Raw genomic sequence first — 26,983 nt, 5'->3', positions numbered from 1 at the left:
GTGTTCTGACTGCAAAGATGGCACCGAAACCACACCCCCTCCACCTGGCACAGGCTGCCTTTAGACCACATTCCCTCAGACAGACAAGAAGGAAACTTGGGCAAAACTTCCAGGAATCACACTTTTGGTGTAAAATTAGCTTCTGACAACTGGTGTGAACGCCCGCAGGGACGAGCGCGTCATTACTGACGCTGACGTGTGGTCGGTCACACTCGTTACTGATTTTACGGAGAAAGCACTGGTTTCCCAGAGCAGCCATCGGCCCCCTCGGGCCGACTTGCAAATCATGACAGAAACACTTAAGAGCGCAGGTCTACTGACTCTGTACTAAAACTCTGCTTTTTGCCCCAAATGGACAGCACCTCAGGCAGCCTTCAAATGCAGTGTTCCATGACCCGTGTGTGTCTCTGGAGAGGTTCAAAGTCCAAGGACGAGAACAATGACCCCGAGGAGACCCCAAAGCGTCTCCCGAGAACTGCAGACCCTCCCAGGGAAGCGGGGAGGCCTGCGAGGCGCGCTCCCACACCCTCGGGGAAAACGAGCTGCTCCCGTGCGGCGCCCGGCCACTCCCGAGCCACGACGCGGGGACTCAAACGCTGGGATCTGGGGTCTCCTCTCCACAGCCAGCCACCCCTCCCCCATTCTGGCAGCTCACAAGGCACTGGACATATGTGGGGTTAGGACAGTCCAGGCTCCCCGAGGCAGGACGAGGACTGGGGGCCACACTCATGCCCAGAAGCAGACCAGGCCCGACCGTCTGCACCAAGGCTTCTCTCCAGGCATATGACCCGCCCTGACATGGTCTGACGCTGACCTGCGGGCCTAATGCCAGGTCCTGTGAGCCCCTTCACTGCCCCTCAGAAAGGGGCCTCAAGAGCTTCCCTGGTGGCGCAGTGGTTGAGAGTCCGCCTGCCGATGCAGGGGACGCGGGTTCGTGCCCCGGTCCGGGAAGATCCCACATGCCGCGGAGCGGCTGGGCCCGTGAGCCATGGCCGCTGAGCCTGCGCGTCCGGAGCCTGTGCTCTGCAACGGGAGAGGGCGCAACAGTGAGAGGCCCGCGTACCGCAAAAAAAAAAAAAAAAAGAAACGGGCCTCAAGACAGTGATAGAAAGCACTTTCAAGCCTTTCTTTCTGAGCGTGAATAAGTGAAATGAAAATTTCATTTTCAGAACTAGAAGATTCAGGAAAGTCTAAACGTATTTTTAAAAATCCTAATCCCACAGTAAATACTTTCAGAAACACCAAAAATGGCTTTTGAAAATCCTAGTCCTGCCGCCATTTTCTGAGGGCAGGGCCAGGAGCTGGGTGCTAGAGGGCCACCCTGCCGGCCCTGCAGCTGCGTCCGACCAAGCCCAGGGCGTTCCCTCTGGTGCCACCACACCTGGCGTGTCCCCCCAAAACCGTCACCTCCTCAGTGTTCTCCTTGAGCTTCCACCTGAGCCAAAGTTCTAGAACCAGACACAGTTTAGAAACCCAGAAGCCAGCACAGCTGCCTTGTTTGGCAAATGAGGAAATTCCAGCTTCCGGGCCGGAGCAGTAGCGCTGGGCCTGCACCCCGGCTCGTGTGAAGGCCTTTCTGGAGTCTGGATCGAGCTGCTTGTGTCTGCCCCAAGCCCTGCAGGTCCACTTGCTCCAGAGCCACAGGCCCGATGATGCCGGATAACACGCGACTTTCAGCCACGCTGAAGCAGGAAGACGCGTCAAGTAGCGAGAGCCCGTGATGCTGGGTACGCCGCCAGCAGCCCGTGCCCGTCCCTCGCCCTGCTCCTCTGCAGACCCCACCCACCACCCTGACGCCCCCAGCACACCGCACGTTCCTCACTCTGAATGGAGGATCACAGAAGCCAAACAGTAAGAGGTCTTTTCACAGAAGGCAGTAGATAGAACGGCACTGGGCAGAGACCTGAACCAAGAAGGGACCGGGCACCGGGAGACGAGGCCAGAGAAGGGACGATAACACCAGCCTCCCAGTCCCGGCCCCGGAGTCTCCCGCTAGCTGGTCTGGGTGCTCGAGGCTGGCAGGCCCGGGTGTGCGGCCCCGGGCACGCGGTGAGGACCCTGACATCACAGGGTGAAGACCCAGTCTGAGAACACGGAGGCATGCAGGGCCCTCTCGAGTCCCTGGAGGATTCAGATCTAAACATGGAGGGAAGATATACCAAGTCCACGGACACCTGTAGCAGGGCCCTGCGCGGCAGGGGCTGCTCAGCACGTACACGACAGTTTGAGGCACGAACGTCAGCTGTGGGGACAGATGTGATGCAGCATTGTTGCTCCGTGTCACGGGGACCAGAGCTGGTGACAAATACCACCGAGGGCCTTACACGTCCAATTGCGTATCACAGGGCTCACAAAACAAACCTGAGGCTGTGAAGCTGGACAAAATCCCAGAACAGAGCAGGGACAGAGAAACCGCGTTTGAAGGGGCAGGGGCTACAAGGGCCGGGGAAGACGGCTTAGAGCCCAGACGTAAGCGCCACCAGCACGTGACCACGTAGCCACGGAGCACAGAGCAGCCAAGAAAGCAACGCAAGGAACCAAGGAGAAGGGATGGGAGCACGGCCTCCTCTCGGCCCGTGGAACACCCCTGCAAGCAGGCTTCCGCCCTAACCCCTCTCCACTTCAGAGTCTAATTTTGGAAACATCGCTGCATGGGACTGCGGTACTTCGTGTCCTCAAGCGGCATTTTATTTGGCGCAGGGAGCTGGCGGAGGAGCACACATGCGGAAGAGAAGCAGGGAGCACGAGGGTCCTCCGTGTCTCCCTCACCACGTGACTCTTCCGTGAGTGACCACAACGCACACGGTGGCACACGGGACGGCAGCGGACACGTGATCACGCTCGCACAGAAACAGCACGGCCCACTTAGAGACGATGGGGTCCAACTTAAAAGCAACGCTTGGCTGTAATTCAGTGTGATGGGCAGGGGGTATCTCTAACTAGAGTCGTAGCCTTTGGAGCCAAAGGAACCTAACTCGCAACTCTTCTGGCCTATTCCCCGCCTTTACACATGGGAAAGCAGCCCTGCAGGGCTGAGCAATGTCCGCGAGATCAGGTACTTAGCACCCCAGAACCTGGCTCTGTTGCAACTAGGCCAGACACAAGCCTGAACTGGGCCTTGTACTCTGTACTCTGGTACTTAGCCAGACCTGTGCCGTCAACCAGGCCTTCCAGTCACCAAGACCGAGTCCCCCCACAACCCCTAGGAATTTGCCCTCATCTGGATTAAGAAAGAAAGAGAGGGAAGGAAGTTGAGAAAGATAGGAAAACAGCAGAAAAAAAAAAAAAGAAAAGGGGGGAGAAAAAGAAATGAAAGCATATCATAGTTGTAATTCCCCACTTTGCAGGTTCAATCTTCTAAAATTTCTAGAAAACAGCAAAAGAGTTCATAGAATCTTCTCTGGAAGAAGAGGCAAGTGACAATATTAACACTATTATGTCTCCCAATCCATGAACATGGAACGGAATATCACTTCATTTTATTTCTCTCAAAACTGTTTTAGAATTGTGAGTGTAGAGATCTTGACCACCTTTAGATTTATTACCAGACATTTGATGTTTTAAGTAAAATATTATAGATAGTATTTTCAATGTCAATTGCTCTCTGCTGATATACAGAAATACAATCAAGTTTTATATATTGGCTTGGTGCTATAGCATCTGGTTAAACTCATATTCATTCTAATCGCTTACCTGAAGTTAGTCTGAATTTTCTACATGCAGAATCGTGTCACCTACGATAATGACAGTTTGTTCTTCCTCTCCAGACCTGATGCTTTTTCTTTCTTTTTCTTGCCTTATTCTACAGCTCACATCTATGGTACATTATTGAATGGAAATAGCAAAAGAGGACACCCCTGTCTTGTTTCTGATCTTACTGGGAATGTTTTCAATACTTCACCTAGCGTAAGTATAACACTTGCTGTAAGTTTCTGACAGATAACTTTATTAAGTTAAGCAAAGTCCCTTCTATTTCTACTTTGCAAAGGCTACTTTAAAATCATGTATGTGTGCTTAACTTTATGAAGCTTTTCTGTATCGATTCATATTGTTAAATAATTTCCCCTTTCATCTGGTAACTTCCTTTTCTCATGTCAAACCAACCTGCATTCCTGGGATAAACCGACTTGGTTGTGTCCAGTGAGTTCTGAGGCAAAGGAAAGGAACTAAGTCGTACAGATATAGGGGATGCGAGTGCGGCCTGAAATCTTTTCTACTTTTGATTCCAGAGAGTTGGAGCCCTAGCCACACATGCCAGCCTTAGTTCCACACTTGTTCTTTTGTCAGGTGCATAAAAGAGCTGGAAAATTAATATTATAAAATGTGCTTAGTGGGGCTTCTTCGATGTAGGTCACCAAAATGAAATGGGGGTGACGAGGCTGCCTGTCACCCACTTGATATGACAGCAGGGCACGCACACCTCATCCTTCTCAGAGCTGTTTCCAGACCGGCGGCCGCGGAACCTTCGGTATTTGGCAGCAGTAATAACTCAAAGTCTTCATTCCAGCCCATCTTCCTGTCCCTTTTTATCATACAAGCCTTTTATTTTAGAACAGGTGTGGATTTACAGAAAAATTTAAAAAGTACAGAGAGTCCTCACATACTCTGCACCCTGCTTCCCCTGTGATGAACATCCTACATTAGTATGTCTGGGGTGTCGTTAACTGAAGTCCACGCTTCTCTCAGGTTTCCTTGGCTGTCCCCTAGTGCTCTCTTGCCGTCCCAGGACCCCACCCAGGACCCTGCATGACATTCAGTCATCACCTCCCCTCAGCCTCCTCTGGGCTGTGATGGTTCCTAGCACGTTCCTTGTTTTTGATGACCTTGGCAGTGGAGGAGTACGGGTCAGGTGGTTTGTCGAATGCCCCTCAATTGGGGTTGTCTGATGTGCTCCTGATTGGACCAGGGCTGTGTGTTTAGCAAGAAGACCACAGAGGGGAAGTGCCACGTCCATCCTGTGGCACCACATCCCACCGACATGGCGCACCCACTGATGCTGACCTTGACCACCCGGCAGAGGTGTGTCCATCAGGTCTCTGCACAGTAAGACCTGTGGCATTCTTTCCATATGACATTCTTTGGAAGAAAGCCACTACACACTGCCCACACTTGTGAAAAGGCCCGAGCTTTCCTTGCCGCACGACTTCTCAGGAGTTAGTACGAGTGGACCTGCTCCCAAGGAGGTAGTGGGAACACCGGGGACAGAGGGCAGCCCAGTTTTGGGTCCCAAGGGAGGAAGCAGAAGCCCGGGTACAGAGGGGCAGGGCTCAGCCAGAACTGCAGCTGGTGCTCAGGGGGGCGGGCGGGAGGCCAGGCCCTCGGTCTGCATTTCCCAGACTCATCTTTGAAGGCTTGTGTGAGAATTAATTCTTATCTTGAGGGCTTCCCGGGGCCTGGGGAGAAGCTGGAATATTTTCTCGCAGTAAGAATGATGGTATGCCTCCCCTTCACCCCGTTTCCTCTTCCTTCTGATCTGTCGTGAATTCAGATCTTACAGAGAACTTGCCAGAAGGTCTGCAAAGGAAAGGGGGTTCCGCCCTAACAGATGTCTGAGTCTGGGTTTTCCCTCTGCCACCCGGATCCTTAAGGCTCCTGTACGTCTGTGATGAGGGTCTGGAGGGTGAGGTGGCCCCGTTTCCTGGACACGGGGCCTCAGTCGAGAAGCAGGAGGCTTTCAGATCTGGAGCCGCACGTGGGCCAGGCCTGGGGAGACCAGTGCTGGGGGGCGGAGGCGCTGAGCTCCCTCATTTGGGGCCACTTCGAGGGCTGATCCTGCAGGACAGAAGCCCCGGGTCCCTACACACCAACTTAAGGAGGAAAGGCAGAATTCCTGCGGTGGTGATATTTGCGTTGCTGTGTGTGTGCTACTGTAAAACTTGATGGAGAACAGTATGGAGGTTCCTGAAAAAACTAAAAATAGAACTACCATACGAGCCAGCCACCCCCCCATGGGGCATATACCCTGAGAAAACCGTAATCCAAGAGTCATATAGGGCTTCCCTGGTGGTGCAGTGGTTAAGAATCCTCCTGCCAATGCAGGGGACATGAGTTTGAGCCCTGGTCCGGGAAGATCCTACATGCTGCGGAGCAGCTAAGCCTGTGCATCACAACTACCGAGCCTGCACTCTAGAGCCTGTGAGCCACAACTACTGAGCCTGTGCTCTACAGCCTGCAAGCCACAACTACTGAGCCCGTGCGTCACAACTACTGAGCCTGTGCTCTAGAGCCCTTGAGCCACAACTACTGAAGCCCACGTGCCACAACTACTGAAGCCCATGTGCCTAGAGCCCGTGCTCTGCGACAAGAGAAGCCACCGCAATAAGAAGCCCACGCACCGCAACGAAGAGTAGCCCCCACTCGCCGCAACTAGAGAAAGCCCGCATGCAGCAATGAAGACCCAACACAGCCATAAATAAATTAATTAATTAAATTAAAAATATATATATATTTTTTTTTGTTTTAAAAAAAGAGAGTCATGTACCCCAGTGTTCATTGCAGCTCTATTTACAATAGCCAGGACATGGAAGCAACCTAAGTGTCCATCAACAGATGAATGGATAAAGAAGATGTGGCACATATATACAATGGAATACTACTCAGCCATAAAAAGAAACAAAATTGAGTTATTTGTAGTGAGGTGGATGGACCTAGAGTCTGTCATACAGAGTGAAGTAAGTCAGAAAGAGAAAAACAAATACCGTATGCTAACACATATATATGGAATCTAAAAAACAAAAACAAAAAAAACTGGTTCTGAAGAACCTAGGGGCAGGACGGGAATAAAGAGTCAAACCTACTAGAGAATGGACTTGAGGACACGGGGAGGGGGAAGGGTAAGCTGGGAAGAAGTGAGAGAGTGGCATGGACACATACACACTACCGAATGTAAAATAGATAGCTAGTGGGAAGCAGCCGCATAGCACAGGGAGATCAGCTCGGTGCTTTGTGACCACCTAGAGGGGTGGGATAGGGAGGGTGGGAGGGAGACGCGAGAGGGAGGAGATATGGGGATATATGTATATGCATAGCTGATTCACTTTGTTATAAAGCAGAAACGAACACACCATTGTAAAGCAATTATACTCCAATAAAGATGTTAATAAACTAATTAATTAATTAATTTAAAAAACCCTCGATGGAAAGAAAGTTTTTTAAAAATCGGTTACCCTTTATAAGAATGACGGAAAAGTACGCAGTTCTCGCGCCTGGTGAAAGGTGCTGACCCTGCCTGAACGAAGATGGAAAGGACGAGCCAGCTGCTCGGAGGCCTGGCCGCCAGGATGGGAGCACAGGGCAGGGTCTGCAGGCCAGGCTCGCCCGCTGACCCCCACCCGGGGCCCTCTCATGTCATGTGAGTCTGTGCAGAGCTCTCGGGGGTGTCCCGGGACGCTCAGGTGAGGCCAGCATTCCCTGCACCAGACCTGTGGACCTGTGGAACCCTCCTACTGGAAGCTTGACCCTCTTGTTCATTTAAATCATAAAAGGGGGCTCAGTACACTGAAATGTCACAAACGGAAATGATTCATCAGGTCAGCAAAATACTCATATTTCCCCAGGGCCCTTCCCCTGACACCGCAGGGGGTCTCAAACTCCCCCCAGCACCTGGCCTCCCTCCCCTCTGCTTCCCACGTCCTTTGCTGAAGGGCCCCCCATCCCTCTGGCATCCTCCACCCTCCTTCAGAGCCACATCCAACAAAGCCCCCGCCGGACTGATACCGGCACCACTCAGGTGCTGCATACACTCAGGCGGACCAGGCGGGCACCTCCCCTGTGAGTTCTGCTAAGAGCCTCCAGCATCTCAGTCCATTAAATGCTTCTCTTCCTCATCATGCAAGCTGTGGAAACATAGCAAAGTTCTATAATAAAGCTTGTGTGTACCCATTAATATGAATTAAACTTTAATGAGCTAAGCGTTATGAATTCCTGAGGCACGCACGTCCAATACAGTTTACGTGTGTTTATCAGAGAAAATGAAAATGGAAGCTAGACCCTTTTTCTCTAGGCAATACTTTTCCTTCAGGAAAAGCAGGCAGACTTTGCAAAGGTCAGGGCTGATCTTTGAGGTTTTCTTGTCCTTCCCCTGGAAATCAAATCTAGCTCCAGCTACCAGTTTATAGGAAATACGTGTTTAAAGGAACAGGTTCAAAGGCCCCAGGAGGCTCTGATCAGTCAGGTGTGGAAGGACAAAATCGAAGGGCAAAAGTCCCAGCTCCTCGGGACGGGTAGGTGAGCCGCTACAGAGTAAACCCTGCAGAGCCGTCCCTCAGTCCCGGGTTTGCATCCTGATTTGAACACATGACAGCACCGAGACTCCTTTAAAGACAACGAGCAAACATGGACACAGCTTGGGTATAAGATGATAGTTGGGAATTATTATTCATTTTGTTGAGTGTGACAATGGGATTGTACCTGTTAGAAACACACACTGAAGTATTTATGGGAAAATGGTGTGGCATCTGGGGCTTGTTTTAAATTCTCCAGGGGATAAAGCTTGGAGAGGGGGCACCTGATGAAGTGGGAATGGTCAGAAAGCTCAGTGTTTCTATGGGCACAGGGGATCTCACTATATGGACTACAGTTCATCTTTTTTAAAAAAATTTTTCATGATAAGAGTTTTCGAGAGATGCCAAGACAAGCCCCTCCCTTCCTGTTCCTAAGCATCTGTCCTCGCTTCACAGCCGCCAGCCCATCAGTCTAACTGGTTCTCTCAGCAACATTCCTACCAACCTCCAGTTTATTACCAGCCCCTAGCTGTGCAAGCAAGCAAACACTCCCGGCTCACGTTCAGCCCAACAGACGGGTCCTGAGCATCTGAGACGTGACCGTGGGCAGGACACAGGCCCCAGCTGGTGTCAGGCAGAACTCAGCCCTGGCGAGGGCGGACCGGCCCTCACCGATGTGAGATACGACCCACAGACCGGAAAGCTCTGGAAGTGAGGAACGACACACAGCGAGTGTGACCACGGGCCACCAGGAGGGGCCTCGACCACAGCTGCCCGGGGCGAAGCAGGCTCTTTCCGGTCCCCAGGTCCCAGGTCCAGCTCGGAGCTGCACCACGGGAAGGAGCGAGGGCCAGGGAGGGATGTGCGAGGGACAGAGTTAAGAAAACAGCTTCGCGGGTGGGCAGCGCTGGAGCCCAGGCCGCTGTGCCCTGGGAGGCCAGACAAAGGCCGGCTCTGTTCTCCCCGGTCCCGGGCAGCCTTTCCTGAGGGGAGTTTCTCAGCTGCCTTTCAGATGGTCCTCCAGGGACGGTCTGCCCCTCCTCCCCCCTCCCTAGTGAGCTGACAGCTCTCAGCTGTCCCCATCGCGTGGCCCGGCCCAGCTCAACCGTTAATAAGAGACTTAGAAAATCAGGAGAAAATGTCCTTGCCCGCCTTTGAAAACAGATCCGTCTCTGCTCCAGAGACGCTGTCCATCTGCCCCCTGGGGAGGACATAACTGAGTGAGTCATTCCAAAGCCGTTGGTACAGCTCTGGAGACGCAGGAGGGGAAGAACCTCGGATGCAAAAGGTGCAGATTTCTCAGACTCTGTGTAACAAATAACGGACCACAGAGTCCCATGGGAGCCCCGCACACGAGCACGCAGTGGACTCGCATCTCTGCGCTGACGCAAACTAGCTTTCTGGACAGATACCCCCGGCTCACATCAGTAATGACGAGAAGTAGCACAGTTACCGGCAAAGGCTGAAAACTAGCTCTGAAGCCCACTTGTCCATAACCACGCTTCCTCTGGTTGCTCAGACCAACCCACACGCCTGTGAAAATCCACAGGCAATCCCACCACCACTGTTTTCTGCCGCTGTCCCACCTTCTGAACCAACACCTGTTAACTGCCGAGCAGTCCAGTGAGCAAAGCTCCCACCTGAGTTCATCCCCTCACAGACGGAGCAGACCTCTCCCGGGAAGGAGGCCGTGTGGCCCCAGGGGACTCGGGCTCGGACAGGCCTGGCTTCCCCAACACGCAAAGCTTCATTAGTGATCATGTCGTTTCAACCCAGCCTCAGTTTCCTCATGTGTTCAGTGGAGAGGTAAACTGACACAGGAGTAGATGAAATAAAGTAAATAAAGAAAAAGATACAAAATGTGCCCCTCCCACCTCATCTGTCCCTCTGTGATGCTAGCGGGCAGTCCCGCCTGCACAGAGAACGCACATCTCATCCCACAGCAAGACGCCTGATGGGGCAAAGCATCTCCTGAAACTGTGAGTCCACCACTAAAACCACTGGCTGGATGACCAGCTCCCCACACACTTTCCACACTGCTGAGCATTAAAGATTAGCTGAGAGGTGTTTGTGGTTAAGTGACAGGAAGCCGGAAAAGAGGTACATGTTAGTAAGCAGCTCACGAGAAATGAGTCACTAACTCAAAACAATAAACCCCAAACGGCCACTTGGAACAAGTCCGCGCAGGCAAGTTCACAGTGTGGCTGGAGAGCGTTTGCGGGGAGCGTGCCCCGGAGGCCCGGGCAACATGGACACCCGAGCTGCGGCCCTACTCACCCTCCCGGCCACGTCGGACTCGAAAGCACTGCTAGTTCTTTGTCTCGAAAAAGGGCTCCTTTGCCCTTTCCCTTTACTGCAATGGGAGGGCCCAGAGGGACTGAGAGAGGCCGGACTGACGCAGCAGCAGCTGCCCCAGGGACACGCGGCCCTCGTGTCCCCCCGGCTGACGTCTGCTGATGTGTGCAGTGGCCACAGCACCTTGGGTGGAGAGACTTTCTCCCCAGCTCTCTTTAGGACGATATTTAGTGTGGATATAGTTCATTGTTTCTAAACCACTGTTCTGGCCAGCTCCTCAACACCATCGGTCAGGTTTGCCTTCTAACTTAGAAATAACAGCTAACCAGTAACAGGCACTGATTAGGGGTCAGGTACCCGTCCAAGTCCTTCCTTCACATCAGCTCGGTCAGTCCTCACCAGGAAACGAATGGCATAAATACTATTATTGTCCGCATTTTAAAGATGAAGAAAGTCAGCAAGAGAGATGGTGACGGTTGTCTTGATCAAGGTCAGGAAGTTCTGCCTCTAAGCGCTGACCCACCAAGACACAAGGTCCAAATCACATCACTCAGTCATTCAGCAAATTTTACTGAACGAGTTATGGAGCGATTGTCCTCATTCCAGGGGATACAGCCTCGAGTGACATCGAGTTCCAGCACCCCAAACTGCCACTAGTGAAGAGGAGGTGACACACATAAACAGGTCGTGTGGGATCATGTGCTGAGCGGGATGTGATGGGGGTTATTCCTCAGATAGGTCCTTGGGAGGTGGAGACATCTGAGCAGTGCCTGAATGGCAGGTGAGAAGCAGCCGTGTAAACTATCCCAAGAGCATCCTAGGCATGGGGACAGCACGTGCAAAGGCCCTGAGGTGGAACAAACTTGGTGGGTCCCAGGCAGTGGAGCTGAGTAACCGGGTCTCAGTGAGAGAGACAGGGTCAGGGGGGCCCCAGGCCTGGAGGCAGAGAGTATTGACCAGGGCCAGGAGGGACCGAAGAGGGGACAGAAGCAGGAAGAAGAGCTGGGAGGCTGTCTCTGAGGCCTGGAGGAGAACGGTGGCCATGGAGCTGGGAGCAACGGTCTGATTTGCGATCTACTTTGAAGGTGATCCGTCAGGACTTCCGGCCAGATGGGAGGTGGGTGGCTGGAAGGCAAGGCCCCTCTCGGAGCATGAAGGACACAGAGGGGACTGCGGTGGGCTCACGCGTGCGGGGGGAGAGGCGGGAGATGACGAACACAGATCGCTGGCCTTGCTGGCTCTAAGAGACCTACTTTGAAGAGCAAACAGAACTTCGAAACCCCCTCTGCTCCTTTCTTTATGACTTTCTCAGAAAAAAAGAAAAGTTCAGGATTTGTCAGTGGCTCAAAATTCAAGTAAATAAATATTCGCATGTGGTTTATTCCACTCATTTCGCCAGTTTGTAAGTTTCCCGTCCTTAGCAGCATCTTTACTGCTGTGCTAATTTCTGCCATCCAGACTCTCAGCATCTTGGGTGGGGCTGCAGACTTCTGAACTACTAAGTTCTCTAGCTGAGCTGCTAAAGAAATAAAAAAAGAACTGGATATTAGATGACACCTACCCCCAGAAGTCTTTTGTCAGGAAACGGTTCTTAAAATACACACCAGCGGAGAAAGTATGTTTCATGGATCTTGCTGGTTTTAGTTTCTCTCGTGCCTTTCTGAAATGCACAATCCTACAGAGGCTCTTCATTTTAGAACTTAACCCTCGTCTGGAGGACGAGACCCGGCCATGCCCTGTGGCCGAGCAGGTGTCCGCCAGGGCAGCCTGAGCACGGGCCACCGTGAGGACGCTGCACGCTTCCCACCGGGCCGCACGTACGGCCTCCAGTTACGTGGACCGCCCTGGCTTAGCTCCATTTCTCTGGTCAGCGCACCGCCAGGAGCCCAGTGTGCTCCGGGCCCCGCCTCAGGTGCTGGCAGCCCCGCGCTGACGGGAGGCCTGCCCGCAAGGACCGCGGGACGGAGGAGACGTGCAACTCGTGACACCATTTCACCCTCGGCACCCAGGTCTCCAGAGACCCTGGGCCTCCTCACCAGAACCAGCGGGGTGACAGTGAATTGGAGATTGGGCAGTTGTGACCAGACACGCGTGTCGTGTGGCCCAAGAACCGCCCGCCCTCCCGGCGGCTGTCAGGGCAGCTCCGCACGGTGGCTGCCTGTCCCCACTGCCAGCCCCCAGGAGCTCCATCAGGCGCCGAACAGAAGGCACTCGATTGCAGGCGTGGCGGGGCAGCACCACAGTCCTTCCCGATGGTTCCGGGGCTCATGCTCAGCACTGACGTGTGACCCTCCACCAGGAAAAGGGAAAATCTCAAGGGCGCCGGCCCTGAGGGGGCCGGGAAAGAAGCCTCCTCCCCAACGCCGCCCTGCTCTGCGGCCCTGGACGGGAAGGGGCCTGACATCCGACTGCCACGTTCAGGCGGGCCCTGCTGCCGGGGGTCACGGCCAAAGGAAGACAGCAGCCGACTGGCTCGTGAGTGGCGCCAGGAGAAAAGCTGCCGGATCTGGGACTGGGAAACAGGCTTCCTCCGTCCACATGGTGCCCCCTCCACCCCTCCCCCGTGCACCCCACATCGCATCTCAACTGACAAGTGCAGCCCAAGAGCCTGCAATGGGCCTCCTCACGGGCACACGGTCCTTCTGGAGCGTGGAGCTCACAGATGCGCCAGCGGTGAGTGGACGCCGGCTGAGGGGCCACCGTGGAGGGCGGGGGGCCTGCAACATGAGCTTTGAACCGTCTCAGGAAGCTCGACTTTCTCTCATTTCCGTACTGCCTAATAACATACAGCACGTTGTTCTTAAAATTAGATCCACCGTCTTAACTTTTTAAAAGATAACTTCACAGAAACAAGAGCTGGGCACACAAGTCACGCCCTGCAGATGCACAGCTGTCAGCATCTTAGCTGATGCGCAGAGAGCCTTCCGGTCTCCCAGGCAGGTTCGTGCAGCCACAGCCCCACCGTCACCTGCTCCACGCCTCGCACGTGCCCCTCGTAGCCTAGAGGACGGGCTCCCACTGCACGAGGCGGCCGGTTATTCAAAGGTGTCCACGCACGCAAGAGAATTTCACCATTATTATCTAATGCAAAAACACCCCAGCACACCCCTTCCTCCAACAAAACTGGCTTTCCTGGGTCTTCTGAAAAGATGGTAGACAAGCCGTAGAAATCACTGTTACATTTTTGTTACACGCAATACGGATACACTCTACAGAGCACAGCTTCCCCCAAGTCAAGACGAACTAAACCTTATCATTATTCCTCTTATAACCATTTTTATACAACACAAACTTCAGTTTCTAAAAATACACTGATTACACTCTATCGTGTTCTATTTAACCTTCTAAAAATAGAGGTACTGACAGGAGCAGCAATTTGCTGTGAGATGTTAACTGCGCTGATGTCAGTGACAGGATACGGGTTTCTGTCCTTTGCATTCTTTTCAGCCTGTGGTTTCTGCGCGATTGCCGGGGAGTCCCGGGCACCCTGGTGGCTGGCGCCGAGGTTCTGACTGTGAGTGTAGAGACCGGGCACCAAAGCCCAGATCTGCTCCTGGGTGCCCCTGACCTCACACCGACAACCTAACCTCATTTTCCACATCTGTAAAATTGGTGAATGGCTTCACCTCACAGGACTGACAGGATGCGACGAGGCTCCCCGAGTAAAGCACCCCTGACTGACACCGGCTCACAGGAACATGTGCCTCAGACACCCCCGCCACGGGAGTAAGCCCTCCTGCCCTCTCTCCCGGCAGCAGGCTCGTTAGTTCCCAGGGCATTCAGCAGCAACTACGGAGGAAAATCAAAAGGCACAAGGGAAGAGCAGAACAGGAGGGAAGCTCTTGCTCCCAGGGCTCCAGGGTTCCGTGCAGTCCTTCTCGGGCGGGTCCAGTGCCCTGTGGAGTCCTTCTTGGGCGGCCCAGGGGCCTGTGCAGCCCACCTCCCCTCCCCCTTCTCCTCCAAAGCACAGACGTGGCCCCAGAGGCCACACTGGAAAGTAGCAGACTGCTTTCCAATTGCCAGTGTGTTAAAAATGGCTGTTTTAAACAACCTGCCAAACTTTGAAAGCTTTATAGTTCTAAGAACAGATACATCCAAAATTTTAGACGACAATCCCTTATCTTCCCTGTTCTGTAACGGAGTAATTTTTTTTTTTTTTTTTTTTGCGGTATGTGGGCCTCTCACTGTTGCAGCCTCTCCCCTTGCGGAGCACAGGCTCCGGACGCGCAGGCCCAGCCAGCCACGGCTCATGGGCCCAGCTGCTCCGCAGCACGTGGGATCTTCCCGGACCGGGGCACGAACCCGTGTCCCCTGCATTGGCAGGCGGACTCTCAACCACTGCGCCACCAGGGAAGCCCTGTAACGGAGTAATTTTTGAATGAAGAAAAAAGTAGAAGCAAAGCATTTCTCTCCTCCCTCCCCGCCGCAGACATGCAAGCAGAGTAACCGGGTCTGAGTGAGAGAGACAGGGTCAGGGGGGCCCTGACCCTGTGTCTCTCACTCTTGCAGAGAACTATCCAGATTCTTCCCTACGAGCAAATGACCGGTTAATGCTCTGCTGGCCCTTGGTTTTGAAACTGCACAGTCCAGACTGGGACTTGAACCCACGGTCTTTTACCTGAGCTCACACATGTAGTCTCATAGTCTCAGGACTTAAGGACTTAAGCTCAGGTTCTTGAGGTCTCGTCGCAGCAAGAATTCAGTGAGAGGCTAAGTGATAGATAAGAAGTGGATTTATTTAGAGAGAGACCCATTCCATAGGCAGAGTGTGGTCCGTCTCAGAAGGCGAGAGGCCCCGGAATATGGGGCGGCTAGTTTTTACGGGCTGGATAATTTCACAGGCTGACGAGTGGGAGGATTATTCCAACTACCTCGGAGAAGGGGCAGGGATTTCCAGGAACTGGGCCACCGCCTGCTTTTGGGGCCTTTTTTGGTCGTGGAGCCTGTGGGTGTGTCATTTAGATGCTGATGCATGTACTACAATGAGCGTATAGCGAGGCTCAAGGTTACGGGAAGCTGAATCTTCTGCCATCTTGGACCTAATTGGTTCTAACCAGTTTTTATGGTGTCCTACGGCTATGTCACTCTTTTACAGGTTGTGCCCTGCCCCCTGCCCTCCTCTTTCAGTTTCAGGATGAACAGCCCCCTGGCCTAGGCAGCCGGAGCTCCACCTGGCTAGGCCACCCACACCTCACACCCCCCAGCGAGTCCTGAGCACCTGCAGCAGGTGGAGTAAAGCGAGAGCTTGAGGCGCGTTTCCACCCCCAAGGTTCACCTCTTTTCCAGACTACGCTGAATTGATGACATAGCTTAACCTTCTCATGAGATATGACGATTCTTGGAACACTTATTTCCGTCAAAGTTCAACTCAGATGAGAAATCACGTACACTCCCCCCACCCCGTATTAGTTTGCTGACAATGAGTAGAATCGTGGGGAGAAGGAAATCTGTAGAAATTACACCAACCCCCCCCCCCAAGAAAAGCAGCCTTCCTTAATCTATAACCAATTTCTTTGGCTCTTATACCTATATAGACAGATTATGTCCAACTACTTAGGCATGACAGCAATCTGTAATGAAAATCAGCACCATTAGGTGGGTACTCGGTTATCACTGGTCGATCATTAAAGTAACCACAGACAATGAGAAAGAAGGGCAAACCTTTTAGCTCAACTGCAGGAAAGAGGAACTGGAAAACAACAGTGGTCAAATCCGGGCTGCTTGGTTGGTGTTCTGAATTAACAGGGGCACCTGTGGCAAAAACCAATTTCACACTTTGGGAAACAAAGATACCACTAGCGTCCAAAGTACAGAGTTGAACAATATACAAAATTAATCACAACCTCAGGCTTCTGAACCTTGCTAGACTCAAGTCATCCAGAGAATTATATATAATTCTCGGATTACCTCAGAAGAAACAGCACTGGACTGAGAGCTAACTTTTCGACCAGAAAAGCCAGAAGACAATAAAATACCTTAAAACTGCTGAGTGAAATACAAGTCACCTACAGTTCTATACCCAGCTAAACTACCACTCAAGAAAAAGGGAGAAAAAGACATCTTCTGTCAAACAAAAACTGAGAATGTTTACCACGAAGAAACCATTGCTGAAATAACAACTAATGCGTTACTTCAGACAGAAGGAAGCCATTTCCAAAGTGAAAGAGTAAGATGCTAGGAGTGAGGGTAAGGTAATACACTACTAACGTGTAAGTCAATACAGATAAGGACTGAATACTAAGTTAATACAAACCATCATACAGTTACTGAGACTACTTTCATTATGGGCAATACTGTTTCCTCAAACTTTTGCTTCAGTACCTCTGTGTATGTGTGTTTCAAAGCCACTGCCTAAAACACCTAGTTGGTTTCCTCTTAAGAATGATGAAAATCCTAAAAATAAACAAGGTTCCCTCTTCACTTTAACAGGGTAGGAAACTCATGGCCAAATTTTAGTTTGTTTTTGAATAATTATGCAGGACTTAAAACACGCATTTCTGGGCTCTCCTTCTCTTTGATAGACCATTATTTGTCCTTTGCTCTGATTTCTTTACCTTTATTCATATAGCCCTCCTGAGTGAAATAAGAATTAACTATAGCTATCCTTGAAATTGCACTGACTAGGTCCCAAAGCACTCCACACACCAATCGTCTGGCTTTTTCTCATTACAAAGAGGAGGCAGCCAGTGAAATAAGGCCCAGTTTGGGTAACTCTTTACAAAACTCTTTGCAGAAGCAGTTTAGTAGCACTGAGAACAAGGTAATAGCTCATCAATCCGACTTTAAACACAAAAAGCTACCAAGAATATGACTGACAGCAATCAATGCAGTGTTCCACCTGACACCATATTTGCATGTTGGAGAGCCCTTCTCTGAAATCAGCTACACTTGTGCAAAAGCAACTCTTTGTGAGACATAATCAGCAAAAGATTGCTTATCCTTTGCTCCACTCAGAAATTAGCAAAAAGTAGCCAGCTCTTGGAAGAGGATAAACCACTTTATGCAAATACTTTTGCAAAGGCTCTCTATTAATGCAAATATTATGTTTGTCTTTTATTTGAATGCAAACAGCATCTGTTTTGCACAGTCAATGGCATCGCTTTGTAGTTTGTGCTGAGCGACTCAAGTGTGTTCCAGCTGCTTTTTTTAGAGTTTGAAACAGATTTCGTCACAAAACGAAGTGTACTGAAGAGTGCAGAAGGCAAGCGAGTGTGGGGCGGGTCCTGAGGAGGCACCTTCACTTTTAAGGCAAGAGAGAAACAAATCCAAGAATGAATTCCGGAATTCACTTCGGGAACGGTTTGGCTTTGTGGGTGGGATTTTCCTTTTTAATAGTTTTGACTAAGGAAAAAATTAGGATTGCCTTTGATAAATTCCTCTGTTGGGAAAATATACTCAGAAGACCAACACATGCTGGAAAGGAACAACTCGGTGGCATAAGGCTGCCATCAGCGCACCCAACCCAGAACCAAGGCTGGCCTCCGCGGAAAGCACTGACCTTACCCGCTGCATTCTCCTCATGCAATGAGGGTGGTGATGAGGAAGGCTCCTTGCCAACATGGCCATCCTAACAACACTGGATTAATTGTCTGCCTCTGCCACAAAATCAAGAACTCCTAAGAGGGATGAAAAGTTGACAGTTTTTTTGTTTTTAATCCACGACGCTAGAACAATGACCAGTTCAGTACGGGTAGAGACCGGATGGATGGGTGAGTGGATGGGTGTGTGGAGGAATCATGCTATAAATGAGGAAACAAATAATAAGAAATAACTGACCTGAGATCCTTCAGATTTCAAATATATTCAACTTCCAGATCTCTATCCAACCAACAGCACCTGGAAAGAGTGTGACCTCAAAATAACACTAATTTTATCATCCATTTGTATGGAATGCAGATATATTACCAATCACATCCATTAGACCAATATCTTCATGGAATGGGCTGTGGAAGAAGGGGGAGAGCCTTGATACCTTCAGATGCCCCTCAAAATAAACATCTACTCTCGCATAAACTTGCCATTAAAACTCCAAAATACCTCTTTGGACACATAACTCTAAACCTCCTAAGAATCCCTCTACTAATTAACTTAGTTATTAATTACATTTCAAATCGACTAATTTCCCCAGATACATCGCTAAACATCTTCTGCTATTCACGCCTGCCTCTAATTTGTATAGGAAGAGATCTGTTTTTGACCAAATACACTCTGAGCATCAGTATTTGATGGATAAACATGTTTCCTCCAAGAAACGCAAGTTGCAAGATAAGGTGAAACAGGTCATTTGACCAAGTTTCAACACAGACGACAACCAGAAAAACTGAAGCTGTGCAGAGAGGAAAACTGCCTTCAAATGCCTGTTAGGGCCCATCCGAGGGCTTATGGATGAACAGCAAATCAAACTCAAGGGAAGTGAAAGAGAATAATAAAGAGCAAAAAGGAATGAAATAGAAAAGAGATACAAACCCTTAGGATTAACAAAACAAAAAACTGGTACTTTAAAAAGACTAATAGAATAGAAAGAGCTCTAGTGAGAATGATAGAAAGAGAAGATTTTGATTGTCACAACCGGGAAAGGGGAGTTCTACTGGCACCTAGTGGGCAGATTCCAGACTTGCTGCTAAACATCCTATAATGTACAGGACAGCACCTCCAAACAAAGAATTAACTGCCCCAAATGACAACAGTGCCAAGACGAAGAAACTCTGCTATACCTCCTACAGATATTAAAAAGGTTAACAGGAGGATCTTATAAAAATCTTTATGCAAATATTGATTGAAATTAAAAACTGCTTGAAAAACACAACTTACCAAAGCTGACATCTGAAGAGATAGAAGACCTGAATAGTCCAATTTCTTTTAAAGAAATATAATCTGGAATTTAAAACTGTCCCACAAAGAAAACTCCAGACAGAGATGACTTCACCCAAAAGTTCTATCAAGTTTTCAATTAAGAAATACTTCCGGGCTTCCCTGGTGGCGCAGTGGTTGAGAATCTGCCTGCTAACGCAGGGGACACGGGTTCGAGCCCTGGTCTGGGAGGATCCCACATGCCGCAGAGCAACTAGGCCCGTGAGCCACAACTACTGAGCCTGCGCGTCTGGAGCCTGTGCTGTGCAACAAGAGAGGCCGCGACAGTGAGAGGCCGCGACAGTGAGAGGCCCACACACCACGATGAAGAGTGGCTCCCGCTTGCCGCAACTAGAGAAAGCCCTTGCACAGAAACGAAGCCCCAACACAGCAAAACTTAATTAACTAATTAATAAAAAACTCCTACCCCCAACATCTTCTAAAAAAAAAAAAGAAGAAAGAAATATTTCCAATGTTACACAGAGCCGTTCAGAGAAAATAAAGAAAGGAAACAATTCTCAACTTTTTTCATGAGACAGCATTACCTTGATATCAAAAATTGACAAGAAAAATATTACAAGTTAAACATATTCATTAACACAAAAGCAAAAATCATAAAATATTAGCAAACTAATATACTAAAAGATGCAGTATAGAAAGGATACTACTACATCTTGGTCAATGTGAATTCAGTTCAGAAATGAAGGGTTGGTTTAATTTTTAAAAATTAGTATAATTAACCACATTAACAAAATAAAGAAGAAAATTTATATCACCTCAACGGAGAGAAAAGAAGCATTTGATAAAATTCAACATACATTTATGGGGGGAAAAAAAACCCTCACAGGAGACTAGGAACAGAAAGCACAACACTGATTTGATAATGGGTCCTTAGAAAAAAAACAAAGAGAAGAACCACAGCAATATCATGTCAGCTGTGATACAAGGAAAGTCTTCCTTTGACGTCTAGAACCAGAGGAGGACAGCCGCTATTCAAGCAGTAGCAGTGCCCCTGGCCGATGCACTGAGGCAGGAAAAAGAAATGAAAGACATAAGAAATGGAAAGGAAAAATAAAACTGCCATTGTTTGCAATCAGCATGTAGAAAATTCCGAAGAATTTACAGATGCTACTAGAATTCAACAAGGTCAGTCAAAGGTCAGTATACAAAAATTTTTTATTTCTGCATAAAAATAGAAAATAAAATTTACTAATAGTTACCAATATAATAGCATCAACTAGCTAGGAATAACTCTAACAAAAGTTGTGGATGACCTCTGTGCACAAAATAAGGGAACAAGGCTGAAGAACACGGGAGACCTAGGGGACAGGTCACTCCTCTGGTTCTGGGCCTCCTTGCTCAGACATTTACCATGATCCCCCCCCACCCTGCCTGGCCTCGCCTGAATCCTTCCCTCCTCCTAATCCATTTAAAACACTCTGGCCAGTGTAATCTTTCTAAAACAATAGCTTGAACACTCTTTGACCACGACCCACGGTACATACATTTCTAGGTGCAGCCCAGGTCCCGAGGTCCGAGTGCCTGGCACACCCAGCAGAGGTGTGGCCAGGCCCAGGCGTTATGCAGGGGCCACACGAGAATACCCAGTCACACGTGCAGGAGAAAGACTCTGGGGCCTGCCCTCACACACTAAGGCACCTGGACTGTTTCCAGAACCGGCCCAGCACCCCTTGGATGGGCTGGTGTCTTGGGTAAACAGGAGCGTCCGGCCCAGCAGGGGCTCCCCCACTGCAGGTCAGTCAGTGCACCCACTCCTGAGACGTTCTGGGAGCCTCTGTGCCCCACAGAAGGCCACACGTAAGCCCCCAGGGAAGCCAAGACCTGGGCGGGGCTCAGGTGAAGACACCTGAGCCTGAAGGATTGAGAACTCGCCCTGCAGACAGACCGCCTGGCACACACTGCCAGTCACTGCGGGAATCCGTATCCAACATATAAAATGCTACATTTCTTCAGTGTCTGTTCACTGTCTGGGCTCCAGCCTCTGCGCCCAGAAATCAGGGCTGTTCCAACCACACAGGGGCCCTGATGCCTGCTTGATGGAATGCCAGGCCCACCCCTCAGCCCGCCAAGAAGCTTACTGCCTGCTCTGTGCAGCACAGGCCACGGTGCAGAACAGGGAGCTCCCCAGGCAGGGTGGCTCTTGGCACTGATATGCCAGTGTCCTGCTGGGTCTGGTGGATCCACTGCAGGAGGACAGGGGAGCTGGCGGACGGCAGCAAGGGAAGGAAGGCCCCATGCACGCAGCTCACGAGGAACTGCCGAGGGTACGTTCTCGAAGGACACACAGGGCCAGCAGGATCCCGAGGGCCTTGGGTGGCGTCAGCCACCTGCGAAGGGATTTACCAGAGGCTGGGGAGGAGAGGAGGTGGACACTGCACGCACTCTGTCCCTGGGAGAGGAACCATGAGCTGGTGTCTGGCCTGGGTCACCCAGTGCTCAGCTGGGCATCATCCAATCTACCATGGCTGCCCAGGGCCCCCGAGGAGGGCTGGGTGAAGGGCAGGTGAGGATACACGGCCCTGGCGAGGAAGAGCTGTTCACTTCACCGATTCACACAGGGCAGCTGGGGATGGGAGGAGGGTGTCAACCCAGCCTGGCCTGAGGTCCCTCCTGGCGCCCACCTTCCCAAAGCCCACGCGCCGTGGGAGCTCCCTGAAGCGCTCTGGGACTGGGGGAAAGGAAGCAGGTCCCGCAGCACAGTCGCCTCCGTCCATTCGGCCAGAACTCTGGAGCATCGCAAAGGTGAAATCAGGCTTTGGTTTTAAATGTAAGCACAGGCATTTCCAAATGCAATTTACATTTATGAGGGCGCCGAGAGGGTATGGGGGCAGACGATGGGTTTCCTTGGGTTGGTTTTCCAGTGTCTGCAAGGGCAGTGCTAAGGCAAGCGTCCTCGTGGAAGTCACTCAGCAGACGCGGTGGTCTACCCTGGAGAAAGAAACGTGGTGTCCACTGCACCACGGGGCGGCCAACCACACGTGACTCACCAAGAACACGCCCTGTGGCTGGACGAAGGCTCCATCCCATTCAGCCAACAGAGGACCTTTGCCCAGCACTGTTCTTACACACCAGCCCCAGCCTGCAGAGGAGCAGGAGGGTGCTGGTGCCATGGTTGTGAGACTCAATCAGCATTTCTCAGTGGGACCCTTGGGTCACTTTGTATGCACCTCTGTCCCCGTTCACCCCCCAGAAGAGAGGGGGCACAGTTTCCAGGCCTGGCAGGCTCTCTCTCCTAAGAGGGCTGTGCTGTGCTGCAGGTCCACGTGGGGACCCAGGGACTGCCCGTCACCCTTGGTGGGGCGCTGTGGCCATACCTCCCCTTTCCTTACTTCCTACAGACGTGACACTGATCGGGACACCCCCATGCTGACTGCGGCAACTTGTTTTTCTTTTGTCCACAAGCTGGAAACTTCCTCAGAACTTTCCAGGTTCAGAGAAGCCCTCTGCTACCACACAGCAGGTCAGAGGCCAAATATGGGCGCTAAGGCACAGGCCGCAGAGGTGGGCAGGGCTGCGGCCTGGCAGCCAAGGTCCCACGGAAGCCAAGGGCTGGGAGTGAGTCCTGGGCCCCCCGGACCCCCTGCCTGCATCACCCAAGGAAAGGACGCCACTGTCCCAGGTCAGCCTGTGCACTAGCACACAGCCACCTGACCCTAGGTGACAAGAGGTCCTCCGCACAAAGTATGCTGCCCCCAGGGTCAAGCATGCCTCTCAGAAAAAAAAAAAAAAAATCTCAGCTTCTAAAAATGCTCCTTCCTAAAAGGACCCGTGAAATGCTTCCTTTTCAAACTCGTGATTTCTCAGCAAGTACAACAGACTTTCTTATCAGGAAATCACTCGGAGACCAACAATGGGCGTGGTTTCAAAAAAAAAAAAAAATCCCTCCTCCCAAGAAGCCAAGGGCTCACGCTTCACGCTCAGAAGCAGGCCTTCCAGAAACAAAAAGCCCACTGTTTGCCCCCAGCCCTCAAAGGCTTTCCAAAAGCCAGCCAAGCAGCTCTGCTCTCCCGGGTGCCTTCAGGGTAGAGCAAGGGCAGCCCTAGTCGGGATGAGTGACAGCTGACCGGGCAGCTACCTGCTTCTGGGTCTCTGTCCCCATCTGGACAAGCTGTCCCTCTCTTGCCTGCGGCACCCAGACACCCTCCAGGTCAGAGCTGAAGCCTCACAGGGAAGCTGATCGAGTCTGCGGTGCACCAGGGCCCAATGGCTCCACCAGGGGCACCAGGCCGTGTCCAGCGCCGCCCAGGGTCCACAGCACAGCAGTTAGCAGAGACTTCCTGACCCCTCAGGATGCCATGGAGGCAGCTGCAACCTCTAACTGTTCCCAGAAGGGCTCCACACACGATGGCAGCTATAGAGAGAGTCTTTTACTCACAAAACTAACCGCACCGGAAATGTCAAACCACAGCTCCGTAGCGCTCACTTCCTCAGGAGGAGTGCGGGAAGGGTGCGAGTGGCCAAGGGGACCATGAGGGCTCTCACACGAAAGGGCCTGCGCACAAGCAGCCCTCCGCCTCCATGTGGTTGCTGCAGGGCTACAGGGATGAGGTCCTGCGGAGGAAGCAGACGGCGGCCCCTCCCCGGAGCCTCCGCCTCTGCACACAGGCCTCCTGCACTGTCCTCGCCAAGGACCAGGGACCGCTCTAGGTCAGCTGGTCACTTTTCCACACAAAGTCTGCTGTTACTCATTGTTTCCAGCGTCTTGATTTTTAGACAGTAACTCCTCATGTTCCTAACGCGTAGTCTTTCAAATGCCACCTCACCTAAGAATAAAGATGTTTCCCTAAAAAGACAAAGATCATCAAACATTTTAAAAACTGCACAGCAAACTACAAGCTGTACTTGAATTCCATACATTCATCAGCCTTTTCTCCAACTCCTGTCTAATTAAATTCAAAAGTTTACCAAAGCAGTCAGGAAATATCTATTTGATTGTCATTTTTAAGTTTACCTAACCTTTCACTCATTCCCTCTCCTTTCGAGGCACGAACAGGCACCGGGTGGAGGTGGCCAGGCCAGGCTGCTGACTGCCCACCGCAGGCCTGAGCCTCTCGGGGACGGGCAAGGGGCCTGCAGACAAGCGAAGAGGTCACAGAGACTGGAAGAGGTTTAGAATTTCTCGAGCTAAGTGCGATTTTGAAAAGATGTTGAGTCAACATGCTGCATGTCAGGAACAAAGATACTCATCAGAAAAGTGAACACATTTCTCTCCCCGAGTCTGACTTATCACAAAGAGGAATCAAAATACTCCATCCGTGTTCACTTTCACCAAGCGTTCCACAAACAAACATGCCTTATCTGGGAACAGCGTGGGGCACGGCCCCACCCCCGTCATCAAGAAGCACCTGGAGGCCTTGGGAAGGCAGGGGTCCCCAGGGTGGCCAGCCGACCGCCCAGCGTCCTGTCAGAGGCAAGGCCCCTCTTGAGGCTGCGGCAGAAAAGGGAACAGGATTTCCCAGGAAACCACATCACCCGGGGCAGGACAGCGGAATTTCTCTTTGCTTTTTCATCTTCACCAGCCAAGAGCAGATCAGACAAAAGTGGGGAAAATGAGAGGCTCTGGGCGGAGACAAGCGTCCAGCTTCGCGCAGAGGCCAGTGGGGACCCCAGGGCACTGGGGCCCTGACAGGCTTGGGGCCGAGGGGCCGAGCGGGGGAAGGCCCAGGACCGCCGCAGCAGCCCCCAAAGACAGGGCAGGCAGACGCGAGCTCTGCAGCTGGGAAGGAAGGAGGGAAGGGGCTGGCTCAGGGGAGCTGAGGGCCAGTCACGTCCACGGCCGAGCTTAAAGCAAAACTCTGCCCTAAGCCGCTGCCCGCGGAAAACGTCAATTAGAAAACACCCCCGACGTGCACGCCAACACTTAACTCAGGAACAGATGAAAGACATCCATGCACCCTCCCCGCCCATCCGGGCCAACAGACGGACGCCGACACAGCCGGCAGCCGCGGGCGGCATCCACGTGCCCTCCCAAGGCCGGGCGGCCTCCGGGCCTGGGATGCTTGGGCCGGTGACGGCAGGACGACGCCCTCCCGCTGGCTCAGGAGGGAGACAGTCTCTCCCGCGGCTCGGCCGCTGTGATGCCCTCCAGCCCTACCAACCCACCACGTGCTCAGAAGACGGGCCACTGGACTGTGGATGGGCAACGCAGGAAGACGACTCTAAGCGGGGACACCTGCGGACAAGCACGCGGTCATCGCGACAGCGCGCTGTCCCCACGCCATGTGCGAGGAGGAGCCGGCGGCCACGGGCTCAGCCCCTTCCTGCCGCTTCCCGCGTGGCCCAGCAGGACTGGCCGAGGCTTCCTGGACACATGCCCCCCAGACCTGCCCTCTCCCCTTAAAGGAGGCCCTGACACAAAACACAAACAGGTGACTTCAAGAAAAGAGCTCGTTCCCTACGGTGGCCCTGGAGGCCACAGTCACACTGCCTTCCAGGAGCCCGGACACCCCCAGGGCAGCCAACAAGGAACCTGGTCCCAGAGGTGGCACCATCGGCTGGGACGCAGCCTCACCAGGGCACCCACGCCAACACTTTGCTGCCTGTCCCACATCAGTAAGTGTGAAAACAAATGGAGAATCAAAGCGGAAATGCACGGATGCTGACGACAGCACAGTGGGGACAGGGAGGGAATTCTCGGCGAGCCAAAGGGACCATCAGTAGTAGCCTCAACGGGACTGGGCAGAGACTGGAAGAGGTTTAGAAGAGGTTTCCGTGTGCCCCACTGGAAAGGGAAGGGTGAGCTGACGATGCGCAAAATCTCAGAAAATACTGCAGCGAAACAGCTGAGCACAGAGATAAAGAAAAGAAGGAGAATCGTTGAAAACGAGAATCGAGATTAAGTACTAAGCTGTTGGGGCCTAAGAAACTAAACATTTACACCTTAATTAGGGACTTGATAATACTCCTGGGAATTGAACCAAGCTCCCCGTCCCAAACAAGTAAGTTCCACTTATACTCAAAATTTTCATAATGTATTATGCATGCAAATAGAGAACCATCTGTATATTTTAAATCACTAAAACAGTCACTTAATACGAAGAAGTTAGCCAGCCAGCTGACAGATTATCGTGGACGTGAACACTGCCTGTGAGCTGTCCAGGCACATTTAAGCGGCTTAGAGTTCAGACCAATACATACACAGACTTTGGAAAAGCTAAGTATAGCGTAAATTACGTACTGGTAGGCTAGCTTTTGGCAAGGAAAATGCAAAGGGACCCTTCCTCACTGTGAAACATGGTGAATATTTGGATTAATACTAAGTAGACCCTAATTAGTTATGTCGCTCAAAAAAAGTCTTGCGAATCAAAGGATTGGGTTTACCCGACGAAGACACATAGCTCTTTACTTTCTCATCAAACTGTATCTGAAGGAAATGAAAGATCCAGAGTTTAACCTAGTAAAAAGCTGATGTTTACTATGTTTTGTTTTCAGATGGTCAGAGAAGAAGCAGCCGGTTCGGAAGTTACCCACATTTCACAAGCTGCTAAGTGTCAAACGTTGTCACTCTCCGAGTGGCCCGGAATACCCAACAGGATTGAAAAGCAGTTCAGAAAACGCCCCCTTTTTGGGGTGACTGTTCACAAGGCCAACAGCTT

General features: G+C 51.5%; 1 protein-coding gene across 2 annotated transcripts in view; it reads right to left on the bottom strand.

Moving 5' to 3' along the window:
- Positions 1–26,983, bottom strand: part of HDAC4 (histone deacetylase 4) — a 284,834-nt gene that overhangs the window by 149,559 nt on the left and 108,292 nt on the right. The window lies entirely within an intron of this gene.

The sequence above is a fragment of the Delphinus delphis genome, chromosome 7 (genome assembly GCF_949987515.2).
Source record: "Delphinus delphis chromosome 7, mDelDel1.2, whole genome shotgun sequence".
Classification (NCBI taxonomy): Eukaryota; Metazoa; Chordata; class Mammalia; order Artiodactyla; family Delphinidae; genus Delphinus; species Delphinus delphis.
Note: the sequence above shows the minus strand (reverse complement) of the source record. Positions and strands in the feature narration are given on the sequence as shown.